We start from the raw sequence: 21,085 nt of genomic DNA on the forward strand, positions 1-21,085 counted from the left end.
TCTTTGGTGTTCTTCTATACGTAAAATGGATTTAGCTGTCTGGCCGTAATATGGTTTGCCACATTCACACAAAAATCTCAGGACCATTGGATTATTCATTAACAGACTAGTCTTTCTTAAAAGATGTAAGTGCCATTCTATCATTCCCTGTTTTATTAATTTTAAGGAATCCATTAAAACTGCTAAAGCTTTACTACAGAGCTAAATTAGAGCTTTTATCCGAACGCATTTTTGATACCAAACATAGTCTAGCTGCTTATTTCTCTAAGAAGATCTGTCTTGAAATCCGTTTGTCTAATTCTGTAGACACTTCATCTTGGAACAATTTAAAAGAAATTAGCGTTCTAAAAGCTTCTAAAGCCCAGAATACAAATGAAATTAATCTCACAAAATTTGATTCTCTAAAATGTATGCAGGATCGTCCCACATACCATCATAATTCTGCCTTTTTAAAAAAAAAAAAAAGTTGTAATAAATAATTCTTCCCATCCACTTTCATCGGCAGAAGAAAATGTACTTGCCAAAAGTCTCCATTTTGTTATCGCTCCTACTTCATACCTAAAGAACTATTCTTAACCAAGATAGAAAAAGCAGCATCCTTATTACCAAACCAAGAAGCAAACATTCTTCGTATGGAAGCTATATTCACCATAAATCAAGCAAGGCCGCCACCTGACAATATTTCTCATTCTGAAAGATCAGCTATTAAAAACGTAAGAAATAATAATGACATTGTTATTCTCCCTGCAGACAAAGGGAATGCTACTGTCTTCTTAAACAAATCTGATTACCATAACAAAATGTTGGAACTACTGACACTTATTCTGAACTAAATAGTGACCCTACAAAAGAACTGCACAATAGGACCAACAATTTACTGAAAACTACCTCAGAGTTACCAAGAAACATCCATCTTTCCCTCTGATCGATTCATCCATTAATCCCACGATTATATGGACTCCCAAAGATCCATAAATTAAACTCTCCACTCAGACCAATCGTTGAAGGCATAAGCTCCGCTATTTACAACTAAATACCTTGCATCCTTTTTAAAAAAACCTATCTTTTCCTATATCCTTTTCTCATATAAAAAATTCAGCTGATTTTTTGTCCAAAATCAAAGACATCAAACTCAACAAATCAGATTTAATGGCAAATTTCGATATAGTTTCTCTCTTCACGAATGTACCTATTCAAGAAGTCCTCCATCTTCTCCAGAACAAACTATCCAACAAATTCTTTTCCTTACTTTCTTACTGTATAAATTCAGGATACTTCAAATACGAAAACAAGATTTGCAAACAGAACTCAGGATTGGCTATGGGAAGTCTGCTCTCTATGATTCTTACTGCTATATTTCTTAAGGATTTGGAAGAAAAAGCAATTAATTCCTCGACTTAAAATCCGAAATATGGTATCGTTATATAGAAGATGTATTCCTCATCTGGAAACATGGTATCAACAACTTCAATTTTTTTCTAGGCCATTTCAACACGTTTCTTGAGAAAATGAATTTTACCTACGAATTGGAATCCAAGGACTGTCTCCCCTTTCTGGACATAAAACTTACCAGATGTGCTGCAAATATCAAAATCTTCATTTTTAGAAAACACACAAACACATACACAGATACCTTCATGCTTCTTCCCATCACTACCCTCTGCAAAAATTTGGTATTATTTCAACCCTGGCACATCGAACCAGATCTTTACTAATAGATGAAATTGAAAATCAACTCAATTTACTAAAAAGGACTTGTCAACAATGGTTTCTCTCTTAAAAAGATTGATAAATTTTTCTCCTTCCATCGCTCAACTGCTGTTGAACATTCTTCTCCCCCAAGAGCTTTTATATCGTTGCCATACGTCAGCTCTTTCTCCCCAAAACGCAAAAATTCTTAAGAAATTCAACATTAGAACTTGCTTCACTACGTTTCCAAAACTTTGCTCCATACTAAGTAGATCTAAAGTGAAAACTTCCTATTCAGGAGACTACAAGATTTTGTGTGAATGTGGCAAACCATATTACGGCAAGACAGCTAAATCCATCCTTTTATGTATGGAGGAACACCAAAGAGACATATCCTGCAATAGGACCAGGGCCAGAGCTCTCTCACTAGCCACGTTCTCTTCTCTGTCAACTCCGATGAAGGCCGCCAACACCTTGTAGATTGGCCGCAAACTTTTAATATCCATGTGTGTGTTATGATGAACTCGAAAGAAAGATTATCGAATCTGGAGAAATATATTGCTCGGTTCATCCCATATTAACAACAACCTTAGCTACAATCTTTCTAACGCACACATTGCCAGTATTGGCGTACTCGTGACAGTTCACGCACATAGTCAACTTCAATTGGAACTCCACCACATTCCTGTTTTAAAATGCACTATTGTGCTTTTTACTAGATCTGTTGATGTAATTTTATCATGTCTCTGTTATTTTTTATATAATTCTTTGCCTGTGATACCTGAAGAAACTAGTAGCATCGTAACATTAAACCTTTTCTTTTTCATTCTCGGTATATAGTCATTCAAACTAATTTTTTATAACATTATCTACCGAGTAAATATGAACAATAATATATATATATATATATATATATATATATATATATATATATATACACACACATAAATGAATGAATGATCATTAACTTGGTTAACATACATAATTTTTAAAAAAATTGAATGACTAGAACCGAAATTTAAGTACAAAGGTTTTAATATTAAAACACTAGTTTAGGTTTTAACAACCCTCATCAACTGACATTATAAAAGAAAGAAAAAATATAAAACACTGAAGCTTAAATAAACTAAGAACATCATTGATAGTCTTTATATATACATAATTAACATTACAACGTTCTGGTATTTAAAGCTGTTCTTTCGTTTGTGGTATTCTTGGGAAAGTACGTGCTAGTAGCATCTTGGGATGTGTGTGTATATATATATATACACACATGAATGAATGAATGATCATTAACTTGGTTAACATACATAATTTTTAAAAAAATTGAATGACTAGAACCGAAATTTAAGTACAAAGGTTTTAATATTAAAACACTAGTTTAGGTTTTAACAACCCTCATCAACTGACATTATAAAAGAAAGAAAAAATATAAAACACTGAAGCTTAAATAAACTAAGAACATCATTGATAGTCTTTATATACATAATTAACATTACAACGTTCTGGTATTTAAAGCTGTTCTTTCGTTTGTGGTATTCTTGGGAAAGTACGTGCTAGTAGCATCTTGGGATGTGTGTGTATATATATATATACACACATGAATGAATGAATGATCATTAACTTGGTTAACATACATAATTTTTAAAAAAAATTGAATGACTAGAACCGAAATTTAAGTACAAAGGTTTTAATATTAAAACACTAGTTTAGGTTTTAACAACCCTCATCAACTGACATTATAAAAGAAAGAAAAAATATAAAACACTGAAGCTTAAATAAACTAAGAACATCATTGATAGTCTTTATATATACATAATTAACATTACAACGTTCTGGTATTTAAAGCTGTTCTTTCGTTTGTGGTATTCTTGGGAAAGTACGTGCTAGTAGCATCTTGGGACATTGAGGCCCGTTCTCTTCTGAATGAACTTCTTACAGAAATAAACCATCTCAAAACTTCTTTCAAAGTTAATGGATATTCCAAGAGAATCATTGAAAATTCCTTCTTAATCCTCCTAGACATCACTTAGAAGAAACAAATAGATTCAAAGGCAATATTTCTGTTCCTTACATAAGTACAGCTTCACATCAATTAGCAAAATTTCTAAGAAAATACAATATCAGAACCTTGTTCACTCCACTTCCAAAAATCCGTTTCTTAATAAGCCACCCAACACCTTGTCATCATCATCTAAAATACCCTGGTGTATATAAAATATTGTGTGATTGTGATATTCCTTATTTTGGGCAGACAGACAAATCTGTGGAATTGCGCATGGAAGAAGACATGTGGGACATTACTTACAAGAGACAGCGAGCCAGTGCATTATCAAGTCATATCCTTTTCTCGGCTAATCCTAATGATGAAAGCCAAAGTTGCAAAGTCTGCTGGAAAATTCTACTAACATCTTCCGTTGCAATGATGAACTAGAGAGAAAAATCGTAGAATCTAGAAATCATCTTCAACCCTGTTGATCTAAATAATAACTTGAGCTACAACCTCCCAGATAGTCATTCAGCTATAATCATGTACTGGCGTTCACGAGATGCTACTAGCACATACTTTCTCAACAATATCATAAACGAAAGAACAGCTTTAAATACAACCACAACGTTGTAATGTTAATTATGTATAGTGACTATTATGTTCTTAGTGTATTTAAGCTTCAATGTTTTAGTGTTTTTCTTTTTTCTTTCTTTTATAATGTCACCTGATGAAGGCTGTTACAAGCCGAAACTAGCAGTGTTTTAATATTAAAACCTTTTTACTTAAATCTCGGTTCTAGTCATTCAATTCTTTCTTTTAAAAAATGCATATATATATATATATACACACACACACACACATACGTATATATATATATACATATATATAATATACATATATTATTTACACACCTGAAGAAGTCGGCATTCCGACAAAAGTAGTCGTGTTTATTAAAGTTTTTTTCCTTCCTTCCTTGGTGTTTTTAGTCAGTATATTATTATTTTTAAAATAGAAACTACAATATCTATCTATATATATATATATAATCAGCTAACGCCTTTTATTCCCTTATAGGGAGTAGGCGAGGCCTTTATACCTTATCTAGCTTTTGGAGACTGAGTGGGCAGTTCAATCTCCACCAGTAGCCAATCAGAGACAGCTGACCCATGTCTATCACTACAGCCACCGATGAAGAGGCTGGCAAACAAGTGCTGCCATCTCTTGGTACCTAACCTTAACATGATATGTTACTGTCTGAAATAATGTGGGTACTATGGTCGATTTTCTTGAGTTTACAGGATAAAAAAACCGAGTTTCAAGGAGGAAAAACCCGCTTCCCATGCCAGAGATCGACTAACTCGGGAAGAAAGACTTAGAAAAAGTTTCTCCAGTCAGCAACTAGACTTGAACTTAAGTCTGACTTCAAGCGACCAAGCGCAGACTTCCATTCCTGCAAAGTCACCACCTGGATGATATACTCTTGCAAAGTGCTCGCTCAGTAATTCCACAATATCAACTGATTCAGTTCCCTCCCTACCCTCGGCATTTTTTAAGATCATTCTACTATCAGCATTTTTCCTTTTACTTGCAACATATTGAAAAAACTGTTTGGGATTCTCTTTAGCCTGCATGGCCAATTTTCTTTCGTAATCCGCTTTTGCTTTTCTTACCACCCTTGTCACCATCCTGGCCTGAGCGTTATATTGTTCCTGCACCTGATGGTCACCTTTCTCCTTAAATTCCCTCCACAATTGTTTCTTTTTTTGCAGCTCAAGCTTAATAGTGTTATTCATCCATTTAACCCCTACTTGATTTATTATTCGGACTCTTGGTATACAGTCAACCATTGCCTCCTGCAAACAGTTCTTAACCACCTCCCATGCATTATCAACATCCAGTCCTTGCAGTTTTACATGCCATGGCACTTAGCCAAGCACACACCTAAGCTTGTCATACTTACCAACCCAGTAATTCCACATGTACCCTGTCTTAATTGTAAATTCCACTCCTTTAGCCACCTCCCAAGTCATGACCTTATGGTCACTCTCACCAATTGGTGGCAACATGGTCATGTTTGTTACAACCACATTCTCAGTTGCAATTACTAGGTCCAGCACTCTCTGCCCCCTGGTATTTTCCACTACATGTTGCCGCAGAGTTATCCCTTAATAACCGCATAAAATCCAATTCCTCCCATATGCCCTCTCCTCTCCAGTCAATGTTACCATAATTGAAATCACCCATAATAATTACCCTCCTTCCACTCATTTCTTCTATTTGCCTATGCATACTATCCCCACCAACTATTCCATCACCTGGTCTATAGCAGCACCCAATTGTATATTTTGTTCTGGTAGATTCTATCTCACACCAAATAGCCTCAAATGTGCTCTTTTCTCTATCCTGCAGTTCAACTTCTATACTCCTTGGTTGCAACTCATCAGCTATCATCAATAACACTCCTCCCCCTATTTTATTCTCCCTGTCACTCCTTTACACACCATACCCCTCACATTCAAACCCATTAGCTATATCATCTTCTGTCAACCATGTTTCACTAATGCCAATAACCTGTGGCCTGGAAGTGCCAACCAAAGCCAAAAATTCTTCCTTCTTGTTCCGAATACTTCTGGCATTAGTATACATGAATTGTAGAAGCCCATTTGTCCCATCCCTACTTTGATGCCTTATACTAACTATCCCATTCTGATTTGTTGTTCTTCGTACTCGCTCAGGCATAATATTATTCGTACTCATTCATACACTTAACTGCCTCCCTAAAGTCTGCATATCAGTCCCCCCCATCTTAATAAATCTAGTTTCCCTGAGTCTGTACAACCACTTCCACATCATCCATCAACACTTTTTCAAGCCTCCGTACACCAACTCCATTCAAATGTAACTCATCCATCTTATATAAGTCCTTTCGCCCATCGAACTCATTCCACACCACTCTCCATGCATAATCCATGCATAAAGTCATTGGCAATTATGGCCCTCCTTCTAAACACTTCGCTGTCATACCACGGTAAGATATTCACCATCCTAACCCTCTCACTCTTCTCTTTTGCTACCTCAAGTAATTCCCTCACATCTCCTCTATCATTTCCATTTTGCCCTCTTTCAAATCATTTGTTCCTGCAATGATTATCATCTCTTTCACCCTCTGTTTTTGCAGTCGAATAGATTCGCTGACGTCCTTTATGTTCGCACCCGGCTGGTACGACTTCGTCAACCTCTCAACTATTACATCTCTTAATAGCGAATCCCCATACAGCACTCGCTCCTTCATTTTATTGACGTTTACGAACATTCTATTATTTGCCGTCACAGACTTTCGCCGGTTATTTGTCGGTACTTTCAACACATTATCCCAAACGCTCCAGTTGCCTTTTAGCTCTGTGTATCGCACCGTTCAAACGGGCAATTTCACTACTCGCATTTATCTCACCATTTTCATTATCAATCAAATCATCCATTCGTTCTGTATTTCTACCTTCATTTACACTTTTAACGACGCTCTCACACCTATCTGGCATTACCATGCAATTCTCTAGCACAGCGCCATTTTCTACATTCTGACTATCGTTAACGATATCACTCTCGCCACGCGAAACACGCTTGAGATCCTCATTCTCTTTACACTTTCTGCACATGTTAACTCCACTATCACCCTCTAACCAGACTCCCACTGCTCTTCACAAAGCATACATCTCACAGACAGCACATTGCATAAATTCGTTTACATCAAAACTCTTAAACAAACATGGCGACCTGGCCGCCATTTTTTCTTTATCGGTGCCATATGTACGCTATCTTATCTTAAAAATAATAATTAAAATAACAGAAAACACGCAAAAATTGCACAGACACACCAAGAAACAAAAAGCAAACAATACTACTTAAAATTCTTACAAAAAGCAAACAATACTACTTAAAATACCAAGCTTATAAAATTACTTCATAACCCTAATGTGTGTGTGTGTGTGTGTGTGTGTGTGTGTGTGTGTGTGTGTGTGTGTGTGTGTGTGTGTGTGTGTGTGTGTGTGTGTGTGTGTGTGTTAAAGATACCAAGCTATTTTAAATATAAACCTTCCCCTTGCCTTTAATGCATAGCATCATACATTTCCTCCAGGAGATGTGCTTTGCATGAAGGGTAAATATTAAGAATAGTGATCAGAGCTTATTCTACCTTTACCACAAGTTGCCTTGGCTTGAACTACGTGCAGTCAGCTAGACTTGCAACACTTGCAGGCGCAAACTTGACTGACTTGTCTGTTTGCATACTTGGGAAATGGAGTAAAAAAAAAACAGTTTATATTTAAAATAGCTTGGTATCTTTAACATATTATACCCAAGGTAAAAAAACTTTTTACATATATATATACATTGTGTGTGTGTGTGTGTGTGTGTGTGTGTGTGTGTGTGTGTGTGTGTGTGTGTGTGTGTGTGTGTGTGTGTGTGTGTGTGTGTGTGTGTGTGTAGAAAGTATTTTACCTTGGGTATAATAAATGTTAAAGATACCAAGCTATTTTAAACCTGGTTTTACTCCATTTCTCAAGTAAGCAAACAGATAAGTAAGTCAAGTTTGCACCTGCAAGTATTGCAAGTCTAGGTGTACCCACACGTATTGCAAGACCAAGGCAACTGATTGGTAAAAGGTGGATAACCTCTGATCACTATTCTTAATATTTACCCTTAATGCAAAGCACATCTCCTGGAGGAGATGTATGATGCTATGTATTAAAGGCAAGGGGCCACTACCCAGACCGGTTTTGACCTTTATTGAGGTCTCATCAGTGGGAGCCAGGCTAGAAATACCAAGATTTTAGTAATACAGAGCTTATAAGTATTTTACCGGAACAAGTTACCATAAGGTGTTTTAACCTTATTAAATAATCATCTCATCTATCTCTCCTCCTGAGATGTTTATTTATGTCTCCATGAGGATACACCCATAGAAGTGTATCGATGGGTGTATCCTCATCTGCTCTGGCAGAAGTCAGAAGCAGATCACGAGATTATCGGACCTAGCGGCCGCGAACTCCAAAACGAAAACTGTTACTACAACTTGTCCAACCAAAGAAATTATAACTGCGAATTTTTGCAATGTTTTGAAATAAAAATATTAAATCATGTATTATCGTTTTTAATTTTTTATTATAGTGAAGCGCTAGTTCTCTTTGTAGCATATAAATATATAAATGAACACTTTATGGGGGCCTTGTAAATTTTACCGCCGGCGACCCCTACCGGCTTAATCCACCCCTGTCAGAAGTTCAGATATTTGTCGTTGTTTTTGAATACTCATGGTTAAGCCATATTTTTTAAGAGTATAAGCTAATTTTATTATTAATTTTCTGAAGATATGATTTGTTTTTCGTTAGATCAATATCACGAAAAAACTTTAGATAATTTATTCGTCTACCATCGCTCCATTATCACAGTTCTCTGGTGCTTTATTTACATCATACTCGCAAAAGCAGTTAAATAATATTGGCGATAATTTTCGACCCTGTCTCACTCCACTCCACTGGAAAAGCTATAATTTGCCATGCTTTTAACCATCATTTTAAAGGTAAGAGTACAAAGACACAATCAGTCATATTTTGTTGTGAATTCCATGAAGTTGCAGAATTTTCCAAAGAGCATCATGCCAAATAGAATCAAACTTTCTGTAGATCAATAAACTTAAGGCACATTACTTCATTAAATGAGCTTACGCCCTTTTTGTTCTCGTATAGGGAATAGGCAAGGCCGTTTTAGCCCTATCTAATATTTGGAGACTGAGTGGACAGTTCAATCTCCACAATAGCTGGCCGAAGGCTATCACTAATTAATCGGTACACAGTGAAGAAGGCAGCTAGCAAATGCTGCCATCTCATGAACCCTAACAATATTTTTTAGGTCTGATAATGGTGTGGGTTTGACGACCAATTTTCTTAAGTTTACGGGATGAAAAAAAACTCGCTTGCCCATGCCAGAGATCGATTAACTCGGGAACTGGCTAAAAAGGCTTAGAAAATTTTCCTCTAGTTGGTGACTAGATTTGAACCAGCAAGTCTTCGTTTCGTGCAGTCAAGCGCTATAGAGTGCAAACGCCACTTCTACTGAACTACACAGACTTTTCTACGTATTTTTTTTCCAATGATATAGAGTGTAAATATATGGTCTGTTGTACTTGTTCTTTTAAAATCCAGTCTTGAAGTCTAAAAAAATTGAATTCCATTATTGCTTCAATACGTGAGAGTAAGATGTCCAAAAATATTTTGCTAGTTGATGAGATTAACTGTCCTAAAATTATTGCACTTTTTGTTGTTTCCTTTTTTTATTGGGGGGGGGGGAAAGGGAATAAGGATAACTGTGCGCAAGTCTTTTGTCCAGATCTCAGCATTTCAGACTTGCTGACAAATTTTGTGGAGTGCACTATCTATGGGTTCATCCCTTTAAGTATTCTCTTAGAATACCAATTCCTACTGTTTTCCCAGTTTTGAGCTTAAAATGGCCCTTTCTGCTTCTTCTGATGTATGATAATCACTATTCTCTGTTATTATTGAGACAATTCCCTCTAATTTTGTTGGTACAGGGCTACATCACTTTTGAATAGTTTTCTTGAATAATACATATCTTTTTGATATTTTTTTTTCATGGTCACTAATACTCGTTCCATCCTCGTTCTCAATTATCCAACTCTTGTTAACGAAAGGCTATTAATTTCTTAATAATTTAGTATGCTGTTGTATGGTTGTTCTTGTGAATATTATCCTCAGTTTCTTTGCATTCTTTTGATAACCATTTATTTTTTGCAAAGTTTTACTTCCTTTTTAATCTGTCTGTTAAAGTTGTTATACTGTTCATTGTTGCTGTTCCCAATGTGCCGAATTCATCGTAATCTCTGCTGAACACAAAACTAATATATCTTGTTAATCCAAGGTTTATTACACTGCATTTGCTTAGAATAATTTCAGCTTCTCCAATAACTGCCCTTGAAAACTGTTGATAAGAGGTATCAGAATGAAGCGAGCCTGCAGGGATTTAAAAAAGCGCAGAAGCAAGGTTTGTTTTAAACAATTCTTTAATGGTGTTTGATTTGAGTTGTGTAGGGTTAAACTTTTGTCTTGTTATTTTTCTCATGGATCTAAATTCTAATTTCAACATAAATGTTGCTATGACTAAATTATGGTCACTTCCTATGTCAATACTCTGGAAAGATCTAGTTCTTGCAGATCCTATACAGGTTTTATATTTAATTTTTATAAGTATATAATTAACTAAATTCGGTGTTCTTCATCTGAGAAGATCCAGGTCCATTTTGGTGACCTTTTTGTTGAAAAGTATGTTATGGTGAGATCACACTGTCAAGCAAAATCTATCAGTTTCATACCCTATCATTTGTTTCTCTTAATCCAAACGGGTCGACAAAGGGCAGAAAATTCCTTCCTATATGTAATCCAGTTTTACATTCCAATCCCCTTGTGCTATTAAAAAGGCTTAGGTTATTGATTTGGTTATAAAACTCATCTACTTCCTGGTCATATGAGGTTGCTGGTGTATACGCATGTCCTCTTTACCACAGCGTAAAACATCACATACAAATATAATGTAGTTGGATATGTTGTACCAACATGATGCCACGCATCCGGAATGGCTGGGTAATTTATTAGGTTTCAATTTAATGAAACATCGGAGGATATTCTGAAAACATAGATTCTTCAGCTCTTTATGATGCATATGCAGACATCAGTGCTTTTCAGATCTATACCGATGTTATTAGGCATCTAGTGGACAGCAATTTCATGGTGGGAAGAGGATAAAACCTTTATTAGTACGAAAGACAGCTAAACACAATGCAGGGCAGTGAACTACTTCTTTGTTGTCCGTGTGTGAGAGGTGCATAAATTCCCGGTATGTAGGAGGGACTTAAACAATATGGAGAGAACACACATCAAAATCTTATTGACTATGCGATTGTTGATTTTGACAACAATTTAAAATTTAACTTTTTTTAAGTTAAATTTTTTAAGTATTTAAGTTAAAAGTCGAGAACTCACTTGAAATGAGTGGTCTATGTCCATTTAGTTTTGAGAAGAATAAACAAGAGTAACATAGTGACGTGTAAACGTGCAAAATATTTGAAAAGGAATTGAAGTTGAACATCTGTCTTTTGAACTTTGTGTACTATGTTACCTTTATCCTTGACATGCCTCGGTTACTGTAACTCCATTCTAGTCTCCTGTCCAAGACCGATTGTCTCCTGCTTAGGGGTTTAGGCAATTTAAGGCAACTAGCTTGCCATTTCTCTGCTGCATCCCCCTAAGGATAAGTATTTTTATGTGAGTAGATATGTGTTCACCTGACCGATTTGCTTGTCTGACGTCTTTGCAAGCAGGAGTCACATGGTACAAGAACTTTACTCATTTCTAAATAATATTAACAATCTATATCCTCATATCAAATTCACACTAGAAAAATAATTATCACATGGTATTTCCTTCCTCGAAATACATCCAATGTAACCAAGATCGTTCCATTTCCACTTCTGTTTATCGAAAACCAACTTTTTCAGGTCGTTATATCCATATCCACTGTAGATCGGCTCTCCATCCCTTACAAAAATACGGCATCATAAAATCTTTGTATTCAGAGTACACAAATTTTGTTCCTCTGATGAATCTTTAAAACAAGAAAGATACAGCCTTACTAAATGGATATAATCCAATAACAACTCCAAGATTTATTAGCCACTCTCCTACACATCAACACAGACAAGAAGCTCATAAATCAGAAATTATACAAACTCTCTGCTACCTCTAAACCAATCAACCAAATTCACAATTTGTTACCTACTCCAAAACACAAATTCTCACCACTGATGCTACCTGCGTATACGAAGTGCCATGTTCTTGTAACTTGTCTTGCTATGTACAAACAGGAGATCTGTAAATAAACGCATCTCTGGACATCAAGATTTCATCCGTCTTGCCAAAACACAGATCTGGTCTCGTGCAACATAGAATTGAAAACGCCACCCACAGGATCCAATGGCAACACACCAAGCTATTACATCACTTCATATATAAACATCAGCGTTTGTATAATGAAAGTGCTGAAGTCATATACCCAATTTTAACCGTAATTACTGTATTACTGTCTCAAAATCTGGGAAATTGTTATTTTCAACTGTATAAAATAAATTTATCAGATCAGCTATCAGCTAAGCTAACGCCTATGTTGTTCCCGTATAGGGAGTAGCGGGGCATTTTACCCTATATCAGTTATATTTTAATTTAATTTAATTATAGCCCAATAGTTTTTAATCCTTAAAGACGTTACTGTATACATAGAGGTATTCCAATGTAAGCATGTGCACTAGTGTGATTTTTGAATTTAGTTCCTATTGTTGTTTAATAACTGTAGTGATGATGTGTTATGGTACTTAAGACGAAATATTTACATATTATTAAAAAGTTAATTACTGCCGCATACGTGTGAATTCATAGTTATGAATAATCCACAGGTTTTCTCTATATAAGAAACAGAGAAATGAACCTAACATATTAAAAGAATCCTAGACTACACTGAAAAAAAAATATACTTTTTTACTACGAAGTGGGAGGATAAAAACATCAAGGACAGCCAAGGAATGGACGGAATGAGACCAGTACAGACCACTAGAGCTAAAATCCTTGAAAGTACTAATTAAAATGAACATGTGTAGTAGACATACTGTATTTTCATGATGGCTGATACATGTATAGAAAATAAGAATTTATTAAAATGCATTATATTTCATTCTATGTTACATGCACATCAGTTAGAGAAGAAAGAGATCGGTTAACACCATTCAGGACATGAATCAAACGACATGAGCATTGTGGCATGTGTTTACTTGCTACTATCTTGGTCAAGCTGAGTTAACAGTCCAGTAAACTATTCTAGTTCAAAGGGAAACAATGCACACACCCCTTTGTATTTTAAAACCAAAGTTACAAAAAATTTAAATTTGCAGATTTTATTTTATTTTTATTTATTTATTTTTTTATTATTGTTTTTTTTTTTAGATTTCTTCCCAAAACTTTGAGACTGGCATACAGTCTGAGCAAATATGATTCGAGAAGTTTCATGAAAGTTGAAACTTGTAAAACTTGAATCTACTGGAATAAAGTAGAAAAGCTCTGTGTCTAGTATCAATGGTATGATAAGCAAGGTCATACTTTCCCCAGATCCTAAGAATTTCATGAAATCCGTTCAGTAATGAACTTAATATGGGAGTACATTGAAATTAATTTTTACCCAGGGACTGTAGTAATGCAGTCTTTGAGTTGGAACAAACTGCGAAATTATTTACGAATCAAAGCAAAACAAAAGGTTGATGAAAAATTATATTAATGAGCTGACATTCCAGTTGTTGTATAAAATAATCTTAACGATGATGCAATTACTCTTCCGATATCAAAAAAAAAAGAAAAGAAATCCAATCGCTATCACAGATTCATCACTCTTCATTTTAATACCTTGACTTTTATATATAAACAACACATCTCATCTCATCCTACTTTTTCTATTAGGCTCAATGGTCCGTCACGCATAAATGACTTGGGATCTTAGATACCTGATTACTGCTTACGATAGAACAAAACAACAACAAAAAAAACGTCAGCTAACGACATTCTATTCCCTCACAGAGAGTAGGTGAGGCCGTTTTAGCCCTATCTAATTTTTGGAGATTGAGTGGGCAGTTTAGTCTCCACTAGTACCAATCAGGGATAGCTGGCTCAAGGCTATCACTAATTTAAGTGACAATCACTGAAGACAAGGGTAACAAGTGTCTCCATCTGATGGTCCCTAACCCTAATAATATTTTTAATGTCTGATATGGTGTGGGTTCTAAAGTCGATTTTTTTACTATTGTAAGTGGACGAAAAACCAGATCTTCCAGGAGAAAAAACCTGCTTGCCAATGTTAGAGATCGGCTAACTTGGAAACCGGTCGAAAAAGGTTTAGGAAAAAAATCGAACTCTTTCCTTTTTTTACGAGCTTTTTAGCGCTGAGGAGTGCAAACACCACTTTATCTGAACTACACAGGCTCTTGCTTAGAGCAGTTAATTTTTATCTGCATTTGTTTGCCTTTTTCTGTGGAATGAAAACCTTCTGACGCCGTATGAGACAGTCTAACTCATCTTCAGTTGATAAGCTTAAAAAAAGTTCTTAGGTACTTCGCTTCCTAGACCAGATTCCAACCCACGGTCTTTCCATACAAAAGTCATCATTGATTCCGACTGAACAACAGAGGCTCTGTATATTGCTTCGAAAGAAGTCAACAGACACCATAGTGTAAAGATGTAGGACCTCCTTTCACTGCGATGACTGCAGCAATCTTTTGGGGCATACTTTCCACAAGCTTACAATAGTAATCATTGGGAATTTTAGACCATTCTTCCTGTAAGCATATAATGAGGTCCTGAACTGTGGGATTGATGTCCATTGACCTGACCTGCCGTTACAGTTCATCCCACAGATGCTCAATTGGGTTAAGATTAGGGTTCTCTGAGGCTAGTCAAGTGTGGTGTCGTTCATGTCCACAAACTATGCACTTACAGCAGCAGCAGCAGCTGCTTATGATATGGTGCATTGTCCTGCAGAAAGAGATGTGATGATTTCCTTAGAAACACCACAAAGCAGGAAGGATTGCATATCCAGAATGTTTAGATACCTCTCAATGTTTGGGGTACCACAGAGGTCCAAGTCCATACCAAAAAAAAACAGGATCATACCATCACACCGTCACCTCCGAATTTCATAGCTGAGTTATGCACTCTGATAACATTCACCGGGCATCCATCACACCTACACTTCTCCATATCCTTGGTAGGTACAGCGTGATTCATCGCTACATAACATAGCTTTCGATGCTCCCACATCCCACTGTACACGCTCTTTGCATCACTGAAGATGATGCTGTAAGTTGGTGCAGGTATTGCAGGACTTGCATATTGTGGTCCTACCATGGAAACCAAAGTTGTAAACCTTGGTTCTGAATGTTTTTGTGCAGATTCGTGTTCCAGTAGAAACCAGAAACTACACATTCAGTGGTGCTGGCAGGCGAATAGCGGTTTTTCCCCGCATTTTGGTTGTTGACATGGGAATGGATCAATTTTTCAAAAATTTGTTGAACAGATACCCTGCAACATGGCATTGTGTCATAACGTCTCTTTCAAACTCAGTCAGTTCCCTTCTCAAAGTGATTTCACCCAGACACGGTTGAACTGACTTGGGAGCATCGTATTCCTTCAGTTTATACCAGGGGAGAGTTCTCTATGCTTGCTGCGTAAGCTCATTACTGGAGAAAGAAGTAATATTTATTTGTTAATAAATGCATGCATTTATAAGCATTACATTTAGGCTTTTATTTTTGTAGACAGAAGACGTCGTAATCTTGCGCAGTAATAATTGAGTTTTGCGTAGTGTATCGAAGGCCAATGCTTGTTCGTCTAGTCAAAGCTATCTTGGCTTACTTGGTTGTGGGAGCTTCCAGGTCCTCGCTGCAGCGCTGTGATTGTGATCTGATTTCATAACCATTTTCGCTCCCTTCATGCCATCTTAAACACAGGCCATACAGAGTAAAAGTAGCTCTAGCCAGTAAGCTTCAGCCAGCCTTTACAAGTGTGCTTGGGAAAATTAAATTACAATCAACTTTTTATGACGATGTTATTGACCAGTTCATAAAGAAGAATCGTAGGGTAGAATTTGTGTTCAAGTAGCTAAATTGAAAAAGATAGAATATCATATGTAAATAAATGTTGTATTTGTATGATTAAATGTACATAAATTTCTAAAATGGTTTTAAATGGTCAGTAATTCATCATTCTGCTAATCAGGCTTCAATCACACCTCTCACTCCCTGAATGATAACAAGAGCAAGCGTGAATTTCAAGACCAGCATTCGCCCATGATTTATACTATCTACGGACACTTGACTGGTTACATGGTTCGATGCACCTTGCACATGGGGCAAAGTCTGTTAATTTCTTAATGAGCAGTGTATCTCTGTTTGGCTACTTGTCGAGACTGAACAGTCCTCTCAGTCTCTAAAATTTAGATTACACCGAACATCCGCACCTATTCCCCATAGGAGCATAAAATGCTAACGCCTTTTATGCTCCTGTGGGGAATAGATATGGATATTTGTGTATTTGGATATTTGTGTTAGCCGCGGATATTTTTTAAAAATTGATCAGATATCTGCAAAAGTCCAGTGATTTGAGAAGAAATAAGTGTGTCCATCTAGCAGTCGCCAACAATAACATAAAACGCTATTGTCTGAACTAATGCAGGTTTTACAGTCAATTTTCTTGAGTTTCTGGGATGAAAACCCGAGTTTCCTGAAGAAAAAACTCACTTGTCCATGTTAGAGATCAACCAACTTGGCAACCTCTCAAAGAATAGCTAACGAAAAGTTCCTCTAATCTAATACTAGAATTGAATTTAGGTCTTCTTTCTTTGGGTGACCTAGTACTATGGATGCAAAAGTGACTTTCACTGAGCTCGTCAGGCCTTATTGTATATTTTTCATATAAATAACAATCAGTCTGTTATCAAGATAAGGGCGATTGTTTACTCTTGATTGATTCGCCCATATTTGGTACATACAAAGAACTTCCGTAGTTATATCGACGATTCTCTTTGGTTGGTTGGGACGAAGTGGAATCGAATCCTCTCTTTAATACGAAGAAGCTTTGTCACCTGAAAGTGAGCTACCTAGTCGTCTGGTATCTTTTCCTTTCCATTTCCTCCCAAAAAAACAGGAAGCCATGCAGAAAAGTACTTGCAATTAACAGATATAATGCACTGGTCTCATAGTTTTAGTTGTTATTATTATTATTATTTGATGTGAATCCCACCTATGAAAGACCTACAGTTTCATAGTATTTATTAGTAGTGTGGGTGGAGGTTAAATAACACTTGTACACAGATGCATTGTAGAACAGTACTTGTTGTCCTTTCCTTCTCTTCAGAGCTTCCTAGCATAGTGGTGGTGTTTGTCACTTAAGTGGTGAGACCTGGTTTGGAATTCCCGTTTAGCATTCGAAGAATCTTTATAAAACTTTTCAGCTCAAGCGACTTAGCTGGCGAGGACAAGAGCCCCAACCTTACAATAGTGTTTTCACTATCCCTCATTTGGTTTGACTAGAATTCGAACCAGCACTACCCATTCCCATTCGCATCAATATAGCGATCAAATGTGTATTCAGTCATCGACTTACGAGGGGTTACGTTCCGACGATCCTGTCGGAAATCACTATATAAACTATAAGGATATATTAACAGTTAATATGTCTGAACGCTTAAATGTGTACGTCTCTTTTTTTAGTGAAATAAACAGTGTAGAAATTATAAGAAAAATATACTATAATCTAAGATATATATATATATATATTTTACATAGATCTATATATATATATATATATATATATAAAGAGAGAGAGAGAGAGAGAGAGAGAGAGAGAGCCTGTGTAGCTCAGTGGATATGGCGTTTGCCAACCACGGCGCTTGACCGCACGAAGGAAGACTTGGTTTCGAGTCTAGTCGGCGACTAGAGGAAATTTTTCTAAGCTTTTTTTCGACCGGTTCCCGAGTTAGTCGATCTCTGGCACGGGCAAGCAGGTTTTTCCTCCCGGAAACTCGGGTTTTTCGTCCTGTAAACCCAAGAAAATCGACCGTAGAATCCACATTATTTCAGACATTAAATATATTGTGTTAGGGTTAGGGACCACGAGATGGTGGCACATTTGAGCCGTCTCTCTTCACTGAGTACCGCTTAACTTGTGATAGCCTTGGGCCATCTATCTCTGATTGGTACCAGTGGAGATTGAACTGCCCACTCAGTCTCCAAAAGTTAGATAGGGCTAAATTCATTAAAAGAAATACACGTATAAACCACAGTGAAAATTATTTAATTGTAAATATTTCATATTTAATTTAATAAATATTTAATTGTAAACATTCTCAGGTCGCTACATTCACAATTCTTCTGCTCATCATCCATCTCAGAAATCTGGCATTATTAAATCACTAGTTTCCAGAGCACACAAATTCTGCTCCTCTGAAGAATCTTTAAACCAGGAATTAGAAGTTATCAAAAATAACTTCTAATCAAAAATTCCCTTCTCTTCAGAGCTTCCTTGCACAGTGGCGATGTTTGTCACTTAGGTGGTAAGACCTGGTTTGGAATTCCCGTTTCGCATTCGAAGAATTTTTATAAAACTTTTCAGCTTTGCAAGCGACTTAGCTGGCGAGGACAAGAGCCCATTGACGACTTCCTTTTGTGCCATGTGTTTCCGCTTACAGTAAAATTACAAAGATTCATTTCGTTTTTTTTTATTTTAATTTTTATGTTTTTTTTTTCCCTCTATTTTCTTATGCAACTTTCTGCGCTTTTAGTTCGTGTGAAAGAAAAACTTTCTCCTTGGAGAGCTCTTCTTTCAAAACTTCCAACTGTTCTATATCTTCATTATCGGCTTCCTCTTTAGTTTGTATTGCTATTTTGTCTCTAGTCTATTGTAAGACATTTTGTGTTTATGAAATCCTGCGAATGTATGAATTAACATTTTCAATAGCATCTTCTAAACACCATTCATATATTATGCTGTCACCTCGCTCCATGCCGCATCTTCATTCATGTACAATGCAAGATATTAATTTCCTTCCAAAAAAGTCTCTGAGAGTTTCTCACCCTCAGCAGCAGCAATTAGTCTAAGCAAAAGTACTTCTTAAATAATATGTCTTGAATGGAGAATTAACACCAGCTTCTGTGTATGTTACAGGAATGAAGAGGCATTCGGTGAACTTGTTAATAGGATGGTCGTCTAAGTCGAGAATTGAGGATATAGTGGAGTGGAGTAGTTAGAGTGCCCTTGGCTGTGATTCCTTGGAGGTGTCACGTATTAATAATAATAAATAATATGTTTTTTCGGAAAGATGTGAAGTAATCTGTGTGTGGATTTCTTTTGTATTTGTGTGATATCCCTGTAATACATCAGCGTGTTAATTCAAAAGTTGCTCCAAGTAAACATAAGGATTTATTTTCTTCTCAAATAAAATAATAATAATACGAATATTATTGTGAATGTTATATGAAATAACATTTTATATTAAATTTTAACTTTAATTTGCATTTTCCCATTATTTGATGCATAGTTCTTCCGATAGTAGAGGGAGGAATAGGTGTTATTTATTTGTCGTGTGGTTCGCATGTCATATTGTAAAATCATAGCTGGAATGATTTTTCTATCCTATTTGTCAGAGAATTTGATGCTCTGAGTTTAATTAAATAATATAATTCGAATAAAATTTTTGATGGAGTTTAAATGTGCTAACAGTGAACTTACATGATTCCTTTTCATATCTTTTGGGGGTATTTTGAACTTTCGACCCTGCTCAAGAAATTGAATGGGCAGAGGTAGCTTAAGTTTATATTTTATCATAGTAACTTGTAAGTATCGATTTATGTAACATCTTAAATAACAGGTCTTTGATCACTAGAAAGTACGCTTTAAAAGCTTAACGAACACGATTTCGTGCCTTTCGTTATATGCAGATACGACTATAAATTACATATCGTTTGACTTTCTTAGTAACGTAGTGGTAAAAAAAAAAAGTTTGTTCGAAACTGATTTAACATTTAATAAAAAAACAACAACAACAGATCTTGCCTTCAGTGTTCACATTCTTCTCCAAAGTGCTCTGTAAGGATAATACCGTTTTAGTGTAATGTGGTTCGCTAGTAAGTGCCACATCACCCTATTATGAGTGTCATCATGTAAATATACCATGCTATACTGCAAAAGGTGCCACAATATGGTTTGAAGAAGTGGGATTGTAATAATAGGTAAAGGTTGGTAGAACCTCTGCTACTAATGGCTCATGCAAGAAGTTAAGCAAGTTTGAATGCGGTTAGTAGTTGGAAGGAGTTCAATCGTTCGATGCTGTTGGCACACTCTCCCTCGATGAGTCCTTGAGCTCCCTGTAGGTGTCACATAATAATAATGTTAATATAATCTTCTTCTAATTTCTCTGTGCACTATGACAAAAGTTTTGTTTCAAACCGTGAGGCATTAGATACCATAATTCCAACACCATCACCCTTAGCAGATGAGATGATACACTCTGGTAAATCATGTTCATGTGGCAAATGATTTTCATTGCCTAATATGAGACTACCACCTTGAGACCCAAAGTTGCTTGAAAAAAGTACTTTGGTCTCTAGAGTTTGGATGCATTAGATCATTTAGCTTTTCAATATTTATATTTATAATGCATTATTGACTTGCCTTTCATGGATTAACTTATCATTAAAAAAAATTGATTCTGATAACTGCCATACTCAAACAATGACATCTGATTTAA

General features: G+C 36.1%; 1 protein-coding gene across 1 annotated transcript in view; it reads left to right on the forward strand.

The window, feature by feature from the left end:
• Positions 1–18,968: 18,968 nt before the first annotated feature.
• Positions 18,969–21,085, forward strand: part of LOC150098758 (chitinase domain-containing protein 1) — a 191,632-nt gene continuing 189,515 nt past the window's right edge. The window contains exon 1 of the mRNA XM_090404810.1: positions 18,969–19,026. The gene's annotated coding sequence lies outside the window, so the exon portion shown is untranslated. The remainder of the gene's footprint in view (positions 19,027–21,085) is intronic.

Source organism: Typopeltis vanoorti, chromosome 15 (assembly GCF_054136105.1).
Source record: "Typopeltis vanoorti isolate ZY-2024b chromosome 15, IOZ_Tvanoo_1.0, whole genome shotgun sequence".
Lineage (NCBI taxonomy): Eukaryota > Metazoa > Arthropoda > Arachnida > Uropygi > Thelyphonidae > Typopeltis > Typopeltis vanoorti.